The 13,308-nt window shown below is 45.3% G+C and overlaps 3 non-coding genes across 3 annotated transcripts; 2 read left to right on the top strand and 1 right to left on the bottom strand.

Annotated features, from left to right (window-relative positions):
- Nucleotides 1–4,767: 4,767 nt before the first annotated feature.
- TRNAH-GUG (transfer RNA histidin (anticodon GUG)) lies at nucleotides 4,768–4,839 on the bottom strand. The gene has a single exon. It is a non-coding gene; the product is annotated as a tRNA-His (tRNA).
- A 685-nt stretch (nucleotides 4,840–5,524) lies between these two features.
- Nucleotides 5,525–5,596, top strand: TRNAH-GUG (transfer RNA histidin (anticodon GUG)). Its single transcript has one exon. It is a non-coding gene; the product is annotated as a tRNA-His (tRNA).
- Nucleotides 5,597–7,071: 1,475 nt separating this feature from the next.
- Nucleotides 7,072–7,143, top strand: TRNAH-GUG (transfer RNA histidin (anticodon GUG)). The gene has a single exon. It is a non-coding gene; the product is annotated as a tRNA-His (tRNA).
- Nucleotides 7,144–13,308: the final 6,165 nt, after the last annotated feature.

Raw genomic sequence — 13,308 nt, 5'->3', positions numbered from 1 at the left:
TCTGAAGTGTACCTGGCGTATAAGACGACCCCCCACTTGGAGGCATATTTTTCAGGGCCAAAAAATCGTCTTATACGCCAGCAAATACGGTAATTTAAGAAGCAATCTCTGTGACTAGTCCAGTACCCACCTGGCACTATACATAGTTATTACCATATTATGACTATATTCCCTATTCTTTACTTGACATCCCCATGACTATTTTGTAACTACCAATTTGTACTTCTTAATCCCTTCACCTTTTTCACCCTGTTCCCCAACCCCCTCACATCTATCACTCCAATAAATCTAGTATCCGTCTGACGCCATACACTGTTATTACCATATAAAACAATCCTTTTGCCACATGACTATAACATTCAGACCAAAAAAAATACATCTATTATTCCTTAATAATTATGTAGGCAAATTAAATGCTATACTTTCCCATTTAAGGTAACTAGGCTTTTTAAAAAAATTAATCTTCCAAACATCCCTGACCTTTAAAAAGTGCTGCAATACATGGTAGGCCTTAAAAAGTATTAGACACTATTGTTTTAATTTTTTTTAGGAACACTGCAAGATATGAAAAAGAAAAGCACTCTGAGGAGTCTTTTTTTTTTAAGATTTTATTGGGGAATTGTGGGAGGAGAACAGTGTTGGGGAACGGGGAAGGGGAACAGACAAGTTGCTCTGCTTTTGTTCTTCAGTCTAGTTGTGGAGGACGTTGCTTCACTGGTCCATGTTGGTATTGTGATCATTGCACTCTTCCCGGCTGAGGCAGATTGGTCACCGGCCATTGGACAGCAGCTCACACCAGCTGCCGGCCGCTCATGCTGGCTGCCGCCACTCACGATAGCTCACAGCAGCCCACTGAAGCCCCACTGCAGCCTACACCGTCGCAGGTGACTCACAGCAGCCCAGCTCCAGGTCGAGCTGTTGTTCACCATCTTAGGTGTAGAGGGTGCAGCGTCACTGGCCCATATGGGATCCAAACCAGCGGCCCTGCTGCTCAGGGCTCATGCTCCCAAGCCAACTCAACCAACGAGCCACTCGACCGGCCCAAGTCATATTTTTTTTAAAGAAAAACACTCCATGCCATGGCAGGTGAATGCTGCCTACCTGGGAGACCTGCTTGAGCTTGGAACCCAGGTACCATGGGCCCCGCCCAGACATTGATGAGGTTTTGTCAATTACTGTCTATGTCATAGCATTAGAATTTGACAAAGTCCTGTGGGGGAAGGAGAAAATGCTCACAGAAACCATGTCCTAGCATGATCATCAACAAATTCAATTATTAATAATCACAATTAACCTTTATAGAGAGCTTACTTGGTGCCAAACTCTGAACCATGGCCTTTCATACATTATTTCACTGAATCCTTCAAGCCCCCTTTGAGGTAATTACTGCTTTTTTAAGCCCCTGTTTTACAAAAGCTGGAGCTTAGAGAAGTTAAGCAACTTGGCCAGCTGCTAAGTGGAAATCTTAGATATGAATCCAGACAGTTGGGTATTTTCTCAAGTAGAGTCACAAACCTCCAGGTGGTAGGTACCAAACTTGCCCCCTGGCTCCCCTAAAGTCCCAGAGGGCATTAATGAGGCATTGCACAGTTGGGGGACCGATTCAGCCCCTCAGTTCATATCTTCTCAGGAAATTGTTCCAGTTCCTGAAAATCCTTCTGCAAACAGTGTTGCAATGAAGATAAGTGTAATTCAGCATACTGCTAAAATGAATTAAGATAACTAATAATAGGGGAGGGCCACCAGGCTGGCCCCAGGTTTGAAGTCTACAAACTCCACCTATAATTCTGGCCACAGGCTGAATTCTCAAGAACTATCCAGGTGGAGGGTCCGCTGACTCTGTGGACTAAAAGAGTGGGACTATGCTGGCGGGGAAGACGAAACAGAATGGTGGCTGCCATCTTCTCGCTTCACTCCTCTCCCTTCCGCCTCCATAAGCAGTCCCAATCCAATCTTTTCCAAGGAAATCACTGTCCATATCACCTTTCTGAGGGTAGGAGAAGGAAATGGGGTCCAACCTGGATCAGACCAGGCATGAAGACGAGGGGCCATACCTGAGACATGTACTGAAGGACAGCACAGATAAATGGGAAGCCGGCAGAGTCATTGGAGGTAAAGCCCCCTTTCTCTGTCCCCTTTCCTCCATCCTCTATCTTCCTCTCTCCAGCCTAATCAAAATAAAAATCTGTCCTCAAGAAAGGACCTGAGGTCGGCTCCCTCACTGGGAACAAAGTCAGGAAGTACCCATACGGTTTCTGTGCCCTGTTAAAGGGCTTTTAAGAATCAGTGAGCAAGCCAGGGAGGCAGGCTTTGTCTTGTTCAGGATTAATCCACCAGGGCCTAGATCAGTTCCTGGATCCTTAACCTTTTGGAGGCCAGGGATTCCTTCTTGGGACCCTAAAATCGCATACTTTGGGACCTTAAAATCCGGACAGAGCTTCCAGCCTTAACGTTCGACACCCACTTCCTGGGGTGCAGCGCCTCCTAGTGGAAGTCCAGAGCTGCTGCCTCCCTAGATTCCTCACATATGGGCCTTTCCGCGACTCCTCCCAGATGTCCATCTTCTCATCCTCAAAACCTCGGTGTCACCCTCATCGATGAGGCCCAGTGGACTCTGGCAGGTCCCTTCTATAGCAACCCAAGTACTCACAAGATGAACGATAAAGGGCTGCATTAAAGCCGGGTAGTTCCTCTAGACAAGAGCAGCACTTCTCAAACTTTAAAGTGCAGATGAATAATGTGAGGAAGTTTATAAATCACAGTTAGCATCTTCAGGGTTTGCCCCTTGAAGGTGTGCCTGCCTCTTGCCCAGTGTTGAGACCTAAAGAAGAGATGGAACCTCAAGTTGGAAGGGGTGGGGGAAAGGAAGACATTCCCAGAATCAGAAACTACAAAACGTGGGTTTAAAGCAAGAGGTCAAGAGGTGGAGGGTGCTGAATGACTGCTCAGAGGTGTCCCAAAGCAGCAGATGAGGTCATCCAAGGTCAGGGTCTCTAACTCTTTTTTGAGCTTTGCCAGCCCAGAAACTCAATTGTGTCAGTGCACCCAGAGATAAGAAGACTCAAGGGAAATGAATCATACCAACCAGATTTTTAAGTCTAAATAAAAAACCAACAGTAAGAGCCGCTAAGCTTGTTCAGAGCAATGCTCTTCCCTACGGGAATGTCTACATGGGCAGTCAAATCATTATCAAAAGTCTATTTTGTGGGCCTGAAATCAGAGCAAAGGGAATAAAGTGAGTGACCTCAGAAAAGGATATTATGGAATTTTGAGAGTTGGATGCACCCATCTCCAGGATAATTGTTATACCTGCCAAGAAGTTGGAAGTGCAGAAAAACACCTTCCCCATCTGTTATTCTTCCTGAAACCAAGAACTTCCTGTTTAGAGTTCTTCAGTCACCTTGGATGGATGTGAATGGCTAGAGTGGGTTACCTCACATAGTGTGTTTGTGGTTTATATTTTCTTGGTTGACCGTTTTTACTCATAATACTATTAGAGAGTGACTACTCCAGACTGTCGCTCCAGATTCTGGAGGCAGCTCATTGCCCAGTACCCAAGCAGCTGCAGGAAAGGAGTGGGGGGATAGGGGTGGGGCCGTCAGGGTAAAGACCAGGGCCTGTCCTTGCTTCCCACCCTGGCATGTTAGTCCAGCCTGCGGATTTAAAAATCTTCAGTGTAGTTATTTGGTAAGAGATCAGAGGAATGAAAGTTGTCACACTTCTGTAGGCCGGTTCTTTTTTTGTTGTTGGTGATGTTGATTTCCTGTATAATAAACCTTTAAATCCAAAGTCTGGCAGTTTCTCAGGCTCACCTTCCCCCATTCTGTTCTCTCATGGTCTGAGCTGTCCTGTTGTGTGGCTTTGAACTCATCAAATTTAGGAAACTGTCAGTGGGGAGACCTGGGAATATTACAGCCCTCAACAGTATTTTCCTCTTACATGCTGTTCAGTAAATCTTTGCTGATAGTGTCGGTAAAGGGGGCACAACCCCACTGCAATGTCCATCTCTCCCGGGATGCTTCCTGACTTGGTTTACCACCCTCTAGGTCCTCTGGGAGAGGCTAGAGAGACTCATTCCACACTACCTCATTCCCTCCTTGACACTGATACTGATGCTGCCAGCCACCTGAGAGCCAAATCCAAAACTTACTTCCGTTTTGCTTAATGCCAAATGACAGACCTAAATCTGTTGAATTTGGATTTTTTTAAGTGCTTATAAGACAAACTAACACATAAAACTGAGGTAGCCTAGGAAAAAATCCTCAAGGAGAAAAGACCCTCTCACCTAGGAGGTTATGGAGATGGAGGCCACAACTCATTAGCATTCTCACAGTGGCTATGGAAACCAGCTCCTCCAGTGTGGTCATATTTTGCACTTGTCACAGTGTATTGTCTACTCTGAACTCTCCTAACCCTTAATAAGTGTTTGCACATGGTTCCTATAACCACTAGACTCCAAAATGTTGACGTTTTACCAGGCCTGAGGATTTTAGAGAAGGCAATGTATGATTTGACCCTTGATAGGGGCCAAATGAGAAAAGAGAAAAAGCACACAGAATAACGTCCTAAAACACACGAGGAGGAAGGTTGGCTGATTCACTGGCCGATAAAGAAATAGAATGAAAAAGTAAAGTCCTACAGTTCACTTTTTGCTGCATTATAATTTAGGGTCTGACTAAAGTCAAATTCAGATGGGACAGAACAGAAAGGAAACGTGGCTACAACCTGATCTAAAAGTGCGCCCTTGCCGTGCCATTGTTCCCACAATGCCGTGACTCGGATTCGAACCGAGGTTGCTGCGGCCACAACGCAGAGTACTAACCACTATACGATCACGGCGAGCTACCGGGACGCCACGAAGGTCAGGGCGCCGAGCACCGTACTCGTCACCGAGACTGCCATTCTAGCGTTCTGAGTGTGACCTTTGTCAACCAGGCCCTTCTAGCCCTCGCACTGACCCCAAAGCCGAGTAGAAGCGCCATGGACTCCGGGGCCGAAGTCTCCGCCGGTCGTCCGCAAGGACCGTAAAAGAAAGGACATAAAAGTGCTTTTCAAACGAAAGAACTTCTATGATGCCAGGCCTACAACCGGACTCTCACAGAGCTGGTACGGATGCGGGGCCCAGGGGTCGCCCAAGTGGTGGCCCTGGGTCCCTTTCACACCCACCATGTCCTGGCGCTCACATTATATGAACGGACTCTGGTCGGGAATGGGGCTGTCTCCTACATTCTACAAGTAGGAAAATCAGCTCCGATCCACCGCACAACTTCCTTCGAGACGCGAGGGGCGGGGGTGCGGGAGGGGAAGAGGACCCTCTAGTCTACAGCAGGTGAAGCTGTGGGATCCCGACCGCGGGCGAGCGAGGACTGAAATTAAAAAAGCAAGGAGACTAGTGCGCCTGCGTACAGCTGGGGCGCAGCAATGCTGGAGATGGGCGGGAACAAACAATGACAAGTCGAGGGGCGGGGCTTTCAACATAGAAGATGTCAGGGAAGAGGCGAAAGCGCTGGGACTCCGGTAGCTCGCCGTGATCGTATAGTGGTTAGTACTCTGCGTTGTGGCCGCAGCAACCTCGGTTCGAATCCGAGTCACGGCATTGCATAAGGCAATGATACGGCAAGGGGTGCACCTTTTATCATTCCCCTCCGTTTTATCCCGAGTTTTTAACAACATTCTGGAAAACGGATCCTAATCCTTTTGTGACAGTGGGAAACGACGTTTTCGCCAGCTCTGTCTAAAGTGGACTTTCGACAAATATCGGCTACCACTTACTCTGGGGCTACGAGCCTTATCATTCTAGATGACAAAGCACAGGGCTGTCTTGTAACAGACGTGTACAAATTTCCCTGGCAGTACTGGAAACCGACTCCCAATAGGAAGAGAACACTTCGCAGAAAGGGTGACCTTTAAAGTAGCTCCTGAAGTCAGAAAAGGAATATGTCAAGCAGCCAGGATAATTTCTTGTGCAAAGGCTTAAAGAACTATCGTCATTTCTCTTTGTAATTCTCTCTTCCCCACCCCCACGACGCCCAAAGGCCCTGGCCTGACAGGTAGTAGACGGTTCTCAAGGACTTGTTGAATGAATGAATGAGTGAAAGTAAGTAAGTAGGGAATAGGAAACGACACTGAGGGAGGGCCACGAAATGAGCTGGAAAAAGTAGACGAATTTTCTACAGTCTGGGGGATGGGAGTGAGGGGTGGGTAAAAGGATTCGTGTTTAGCAAGAGCCCTTTGGCGATTTTGTACGGTGTAAGGCGGGTAATTAGAGCAGATGACACTGGAAGGACGGGTGGTCACTGTGGATTCCTTTCTTCAAACCCGTGGCACGTTCTATTTAGCAAAATGCCACTGCCTACGGTGGACTCGGCCTAGTTCTAGGAGCCGGCGAGGAACAGGAGCACAGATGTACAAAAAGTAAAACCCGGCCCTGGCCCTGATGACACCCAGGGGCACAACAGAGGTGGGTACCGGGTCCAGCGGGAGCACTGAGGAGGGAAGACTCGGGACCGTTGGGGGAGTAGGAGAAGCTGTAAAGAAGTGGGTGTTGAGGAGGAAGAGAACGGCAGGGTTAGATGTGTTCGAGTCCTTTCTACAGGGCCAGCCGGATTCTGGAGGTGTCCACATCCTCCGCAGAGGAGGCATTGGGTCACTCCTGGGGGAATCAGCAGGGAAGAGAACCCCTGAGGAGCTTCCCCTGCAGACCCCAGGGTCTCCTGGGCTCAGGAGATGGGCGTCCTCCAAGGAATGGGAATTACACAGCTTGTGAACACTTTTAGCTCCGGCCAGTCCGGTCCCTGGGTGGCCAAGTGTTTCCCCCTAAGCTTCCACCTCATTCGCATGGAACTCGCTCTTCCCCACTGCACCATCACCATCTCCTCTGGCTAATGAACCAAAACTGGAAAGAGCCGGAGCAACCGACGAGGGCTCAATGCGCCTGCACATTCTCAGATTCCGCCTTAGGCTGGAACCCCGCCCCATAGGCGGGCCTTTTGGTGACGTACAGGCTAGGACAGCCTATAATTATTGAAGAGGATATTCAGAGAGCTCTGATTCCCACAGCCCTGGTAGCTCGCCGTGATCGTATAGTGGTTAGTACTCTGCGTTGTGGCCGCAGCAACCTCGGTTCGAATCCGAGTCACGGCATTGTGGGAACAATGGCACGGCAAGGGGCTCGCGTTTTTTTACTTCCTTTTTTTAAATTCTGGTCGATAATATTTTGTATAGATCATAATTCACCTCACTTTTCTTGACATAAACCAGTTTACCTCTCTACCTTGAAAATCGAGCCAACCTCCAGTAATTCTCATTTAACACTCTGAATACAGCTTCAGATCAAACAGTCCGAAAATTTGTGTCTAAATCGTTCTACACAAGTAAAACATCACACCCCCGCGACCTTGCGATTTTTTCTCTTTTCAAGCATTTTTTTAAAAAGTGGGTTGTTCATTTTTAAGTAGAGAATACATGTGCACAAGTCCAGCGAAAAGTAAGTCTCCTTCTCGTTTTCATCCAATCCAACCAATTATTGCCAGTTTCCAGTATATCTTTCAATGACAGTCCTTATATAAACAAACAATTATATGTGTATGCAAATATATTCTCCTTTGCTTCTTGCAGAACAAAAAATGACCTCTTCCCTTCCTTCCCCTCACCTCCAGAAGTCAGACAGAATTTGAGGTGATAGATTTGTACTGGTAGGCAGTCTCTCTTTATAGAGAACAGTACACAGACCCAGAGGGAATCTCCACCTATCCTGATCCTGTCCTTTTTCTCTCCAGGCCCTGGCTCCCCGCTGGGGAGGGTGGAAGACGTTTGGGTTGGTAAACTAGGGGAAAGGGATTCCTTACTGTGCCCATAAAATCCTTTGGATGAGAGCCTGGGCTCTGTTGGGAAGCAGCCCTATTTTGATTTCAGGCAGGAAGGGCAGGGAAGCATCCCCAGTTTGGCACTGGGAAGAGGGACTTCACTTGGTAATCCATTTGGAGGCCCTCTATTTCCATCTCTCTCCAATCTTGTCAGTATCCAACTAAAGTCATACACCAATGAAGTTAGAAAATTCAAGTTCATTGAAGGCAGAACTGAATCTTACTATACTTGTCTTGCAAGCATGCAGCCTCTCCCTAAATATTTGAACAGAGGTTTCTTAATGGAGTCCATAAACGAGTGAAGTGGCCAGGTTTGCTTTAAATTATATTCTTTCAACATGGAACCATGTCATTTTCATATCAGACAAACAAAGAAAACTTTACCCAAATCTCCATCTACATCCAGAATCTCTAAGAACAGAGTGCATATGTAAGTGTACTGGGATATGTTTGTTCTTTCAATGTCGTGGCCAGAGATGGGCCCAAGGTAAGGCAAGGACCAGACTTAGAACAAGGCAAAACCCAGAAGGAATCAGAGCTCAGGACAGGACTGGGCATCCAAAGTTAGGCAAACAGAAGTGAGGACACCCCAATCAGTAACCAGTAAGAAAAGTGAGACCTAAGGGATTAGCCCTTGGGCAGCACAAATTTAGGAGATTAAGGGAGGAAGAGAGGATGTGGATTTGAAGGTGGTTTCAAATAAAGAGGAGGTCAGCAGACTCAAGTGCCACAAAGGAGAAAGAGGATTGAGACAAAATCATTGGATTTGACCCTTAGAAGTCATTGTTAACTTTTAAAACCTTCCGCAAGAGCAACTGGGCAATATGTATCAAGAGTCAGAAAAAAAGTAGACGCTTTTTCCCAATAATTACACTTTTGGGAATCTTGCCAAAGGAAATAATCCTAAACTTGGAAAAGTTATCTGCATAAATGTTTATTACAAGAGTTATTTAGAAAGAAGGAGAATGGAAATAGACTAAATGCTCAAAAAAATGCTGAACTAAACTAAGGTAGGTTCATCTGATGATCTATTAAACAGTCATTTTTAAAGCATAACATGACAGTCTTTGTATTAACAAACACTTATCTTTTTAAAATATCATTTCATTTTTAAATATCATTTCCAAATAAAAAGAGTAAGATTCCCTTAAGGAAATGCCTGATTACAAGTCTGCAACAGGGGAAGTACAAGTTGAGTCTGGAATATCTTGTGTAAGAAAGCTAGTAAGTGCTTAAAAATTGATGGAACCAAGTCAAAAGGACACAGAAGCTTTCTGAAAGGGCTTCTATTAGACAAATTTGGGACAATTTGATCATCAAAAAGAATATTGATAGTAATGAATTAGATCACATTGAATTAAAACGAATTTTGAGACCATAGGAGGGAGGGGCAAGGGGAGAGAGAGGGAGGGAGAGACAGAGACAGAGAAGAAGAAGGGGGGGGGGACTCTTCCTTACAGAAGTATTCCAGATAATAAACGCAGAAGAAATGACAGACTAGAGAGTCACCATTTTACAATCCCAGTATAATAACAAATGTAAACATAGATCATCATGGAAACTAAAAACACTGGGTAAAACATTGGGAGCAAATAGTTAAAAGGTCTTAAGTCGTCACCCCAGAACTCACTTTAATTTGTAAAGAGAGACCTGATGAACTCCAACTTAGCCAAGTGGTCACGCCTAGCATCACCAGTAAAGGGACAAATGTGCACTATTGGCCTGTCAGTGTAACACACTGGGAAGTCCACAACATCCCCTATGTAGTCATCTTTTCAAAGCTGAAAAGTTTTTTCAAAAATGTTTAATCTGAATCTAATCATGAGAAAACTAAGGAAAAATCCAAAACGTAAGACATTCTACATGACAACTGCCCTGGGCACTTCAAAACAATCAATGTCATGTAAAACAAACTAGCAACAATAAAATGAAGAACTATTCAAGATTAAGAGACTAAAGAAAGTTAAACAAATGCAATGGGGTAACCTTGATTAAATTCTGAATCATGAATATATATTCATTGATATTCAGCAATGAGGTGTGTAGCACTTTCTAGGATGAGTTCATGAACTGAATTGTCCAAACTTGTACACACATATGTGTGTGTGTTTGTGTGTGTGTGTGTGTGTGTGTGTGTGTGTGTGTGTGTGTGTGTGTGTATATATATATGACATTTTGGGAGGAAAATAGAAAAAATATTAATATAGACTCTATAATAGACAATGCTATTGTGATAATGGTCTTATGGCCCTATAAAAGAATTCCTTATTCTTAGGAAATGACTGCCGTAGTATTTAGAGCTGAAGTGTCATGATAGTTGCAACTTGAAATCAAATGGTTAAGGAAAAAAGAAAAACAGATAGAGCAAATATGAATCTAGGTGAAGGGTATACAGATTTCCATGGTACTTTCTTTTAACTCTTCTGTAGGCTTGAAATTTTTTGAAAAAAATGTAAGGAAATAAAAATTACATAACAAAAATGGAGAAATTATTCAATGTTAAGTAAAAAAATAAGGACACAAAATTGGATATACCACAGTTATAGCTATATAAAATAAGAACAAGAGAGATGATCTTTATTTATTTCAGCATTTGTTAAGCTCCTGCCACACGACAGGCTCTGCACTAAGTGAGGAGAACACCCTGTTTAACTTCAGAAGCCTGATTCTATGGTGTAATGATTGACATGCTTACCATTTCACATGCAAGACTTTGGATCTGGCCAATTCCACCCAAATTTCAGAGTAGCTTTGCTATGACCACATCACCTCTGTGTCCCTGGTTCCTAGCAAGCTGCCTCGCCCCACGAGGTGCTCAACAATGCCTGCTTCCAGGAGCCCGTACTCTGGTGAGGCAGGAAAGTACATTAGCAGATAATTTAAAACAAGATTAAGTACATGGTACACATAGGTATTACGAGGTCGGACAATTAAGTTTGCAAACTCATCCTAGAAAAAGCGCTACATTCCTCGTTGCTGAATATCACTACAATCACCTTCGCAGTACTCCCCTTGGGAAGCTATGCACTGACGCCAGCACCTAATCACCAAAGCAATTTTGGAACTCTTTTTTCTGGAATGGCCATCAAAGCTGTTGTCATATTACCCTTAATGTCCTGAATGTCATCAAAATATCTTTCCTTCAGTATTTCTTTTATCTTCAGGTAAAGAAAGAAGTCATTGGGGTCCAGGTCAGGTGAGTAGGGAGGGTATTCCAATACAGTTATTTGTTCACTGGCTAAAAACTCCCTCACAGACAGTGCGGTGTGAGCTGGTGCATTGTCGTGATGCAAAAGCCATGATGAATTGTTAGTAAAAAGTTCATGTCATCTAACTTTTTTACGCAGCCTTTTCAGCACTTCCAAATGGTAAACTTGATTAATTGTCCAGTTGGTACAAATTCATAATGAATAATCCCTCTGATAGCAAAAGAAGTTAGCAATATTGTCACAACAAGTTCACGAACTTAACTGTCAGAGCTCATATAGATTTTTAATTATCATTTAAACTCTACCTTTATGATATCTTTCCCCTCCTCATTTAACTTTATTTTCTACTCTCCCCCACTATGAATCCTCCCTTTCTTTATGGCATTCCGGTTCCCACTTCGCTCAGTTCACATTGAACCCTTCACTTGAAATGACCTTTCACTCCTTTGCTTTATTTGTGTAAATCTTACCCAGCTCAGGTCTACTTCCTCCATGAAATCTGTCTTATTTTGTGCAGACTTCATTGGTTCTATTCCTCTGAACTGTCAGCTGTACTTCTTAAACATATGTGGCTTCATTTGACCCCTACCACTGAAAGCATTTTACAGTTTTCAAAGCCTAGTCATATCCATCACCTCCCTTAATCCTCACACAACAGTCATCATGCCCCTTGCAGATATAAGGAAAGTAAGGATCAGTGGCATTGAGTATCTTGCCCAGAGATCTGGCTATGGCCTGCAACTGTTGGACCTGGTAATTGAGACCTTCCAATATGGATTAACTGGACCATTCTTCTGGTATTTATTATCACTATGTTTTTAAAGCTGCCTACTTTTACAATGTGCACATGTTATTTTCTTTATATACTTCATGAAGCCAGGCAGAATATCAGATATTTCAGTATTTCCTACAGTCCTGCTACTCAAAGTGTATGGGGAGACCAGAAACATCTATATCAACTGGGAGCCTATTAGAAGAACTACAGTCTGGGACCCCACCCAGCTAGACTTACAGAATCAGACACTGCAATTAAACAAGTCAGCCAGGAGATTCATGTTCACATGAAAGTTTGAGAAACACTGTCCTGTAACTCCAACTAGAATACTCATAAAGCAGAAACTCAACAAATATTTTGAGACCTGGAGTCCTGGGAGTCCTAGGGGGTTCTCAGTTTTGCCATCACTTCATTCTCTACTCTCCCAGCTTTAAGCCCCCTTCCCTTTGGGACCTCCGATGGCTCTTTGCTCCCTCAGAAGACAGAGATGAGTCTAAGAGTGAGGAAGACACTGAAGCAGTGCCCAAGGGGATGATGGTGAAGTGAAGCTGCTACCTTTCCAGCAGAGCCAAAAGCAAATGTTGGAGTCGGTTTCAGGGCTAAAACATTTCTGGGGAGAAATTGGCTTTACTTCTAAGACAAACATGCCTATCGCTTGAGCATCCGAGCCTTGGGAGGATAAGAGGTTTGTGATAGACAACATTGGAACTGTTTCTAGACTTGATTTATTGACTTGTCTGTTTCTATTCTGTCACTAATCTGATTGACAATGAAATCCGGGATGTGACTTGAAGTGATTTCTGCGTGCGTGGGCTGCAGCCAGGGCCTGGTGGGCCTGCTCGGAGCTGGTGCTCCTGAGGATGAAAGGCGTTTGTGCAAGGGCTGTTTGCTTGTGAGGGGTGCGTGTGTGGAAATGACACGGGAGAAGTGGGGACCTCTAGGGAGTTGATTGTAATGGGAGATGCGTCTGCCTGGCTTGGGAAGCAATGTGGGTTCGAGACTGTGGGGTGCGAGCAGTTGGATGGGAGGAGGTAGGTGGGGCTCCCACTTTAACACGCGGTATCAGACACATCTTAGGAACAGCCCCTTTTCTCGCCCTCCCTAGCTTTTCCCTAGGATATCATTTCCCCGTTAGGAGGCCTTGGGCAGGGGCGGGGCGGGACCCGAGAGCCGGGAACCCTGGAGTATGAGGACTCCCCTCTTGGTGTCGCGCGCGAGCTGGAAGCTGGGGAGCGAGAACAGATGGAGACAGGTGCGCCCCCACAGGGGCACGCGTGGTGACACGTGGCGGATTCATCCTCAGTCCAGGAGTGGCGTCCCCTGCCCTGGGGTCGCCCACTTCACGTCTGGTGAGTCCACACCGCTGGCAGCCGATGCCCCCCTTCTCCGCCCGGGTTGGGGTAGGTCGACCCGGTTAGGGAGCGGAACCCCGCCCCTCCCTTGTTACTGAGGAGTCCCG

This window comes from Hipposideros armiger, unplaced genomic scaffold (assembly GCF_001890085.2).
Source record: "Hipposideros armiger isolate ML-2016 unplaced genomic scaffold, ASM189008v1 scaffold_531, whole genome shotgun sequence".
Lineage (NCBI taxonomy): Eukaryota > Metazoa > Chordata > Mammalia > Chiroptera > Hipposideridae > Hipposideros > Hipposideros armiger.
The sequence above is the reverse complement of the archived record's forward strand: the minus strand, read 5'-3'. Positions and strand labels throughout refer to the sequence as shown.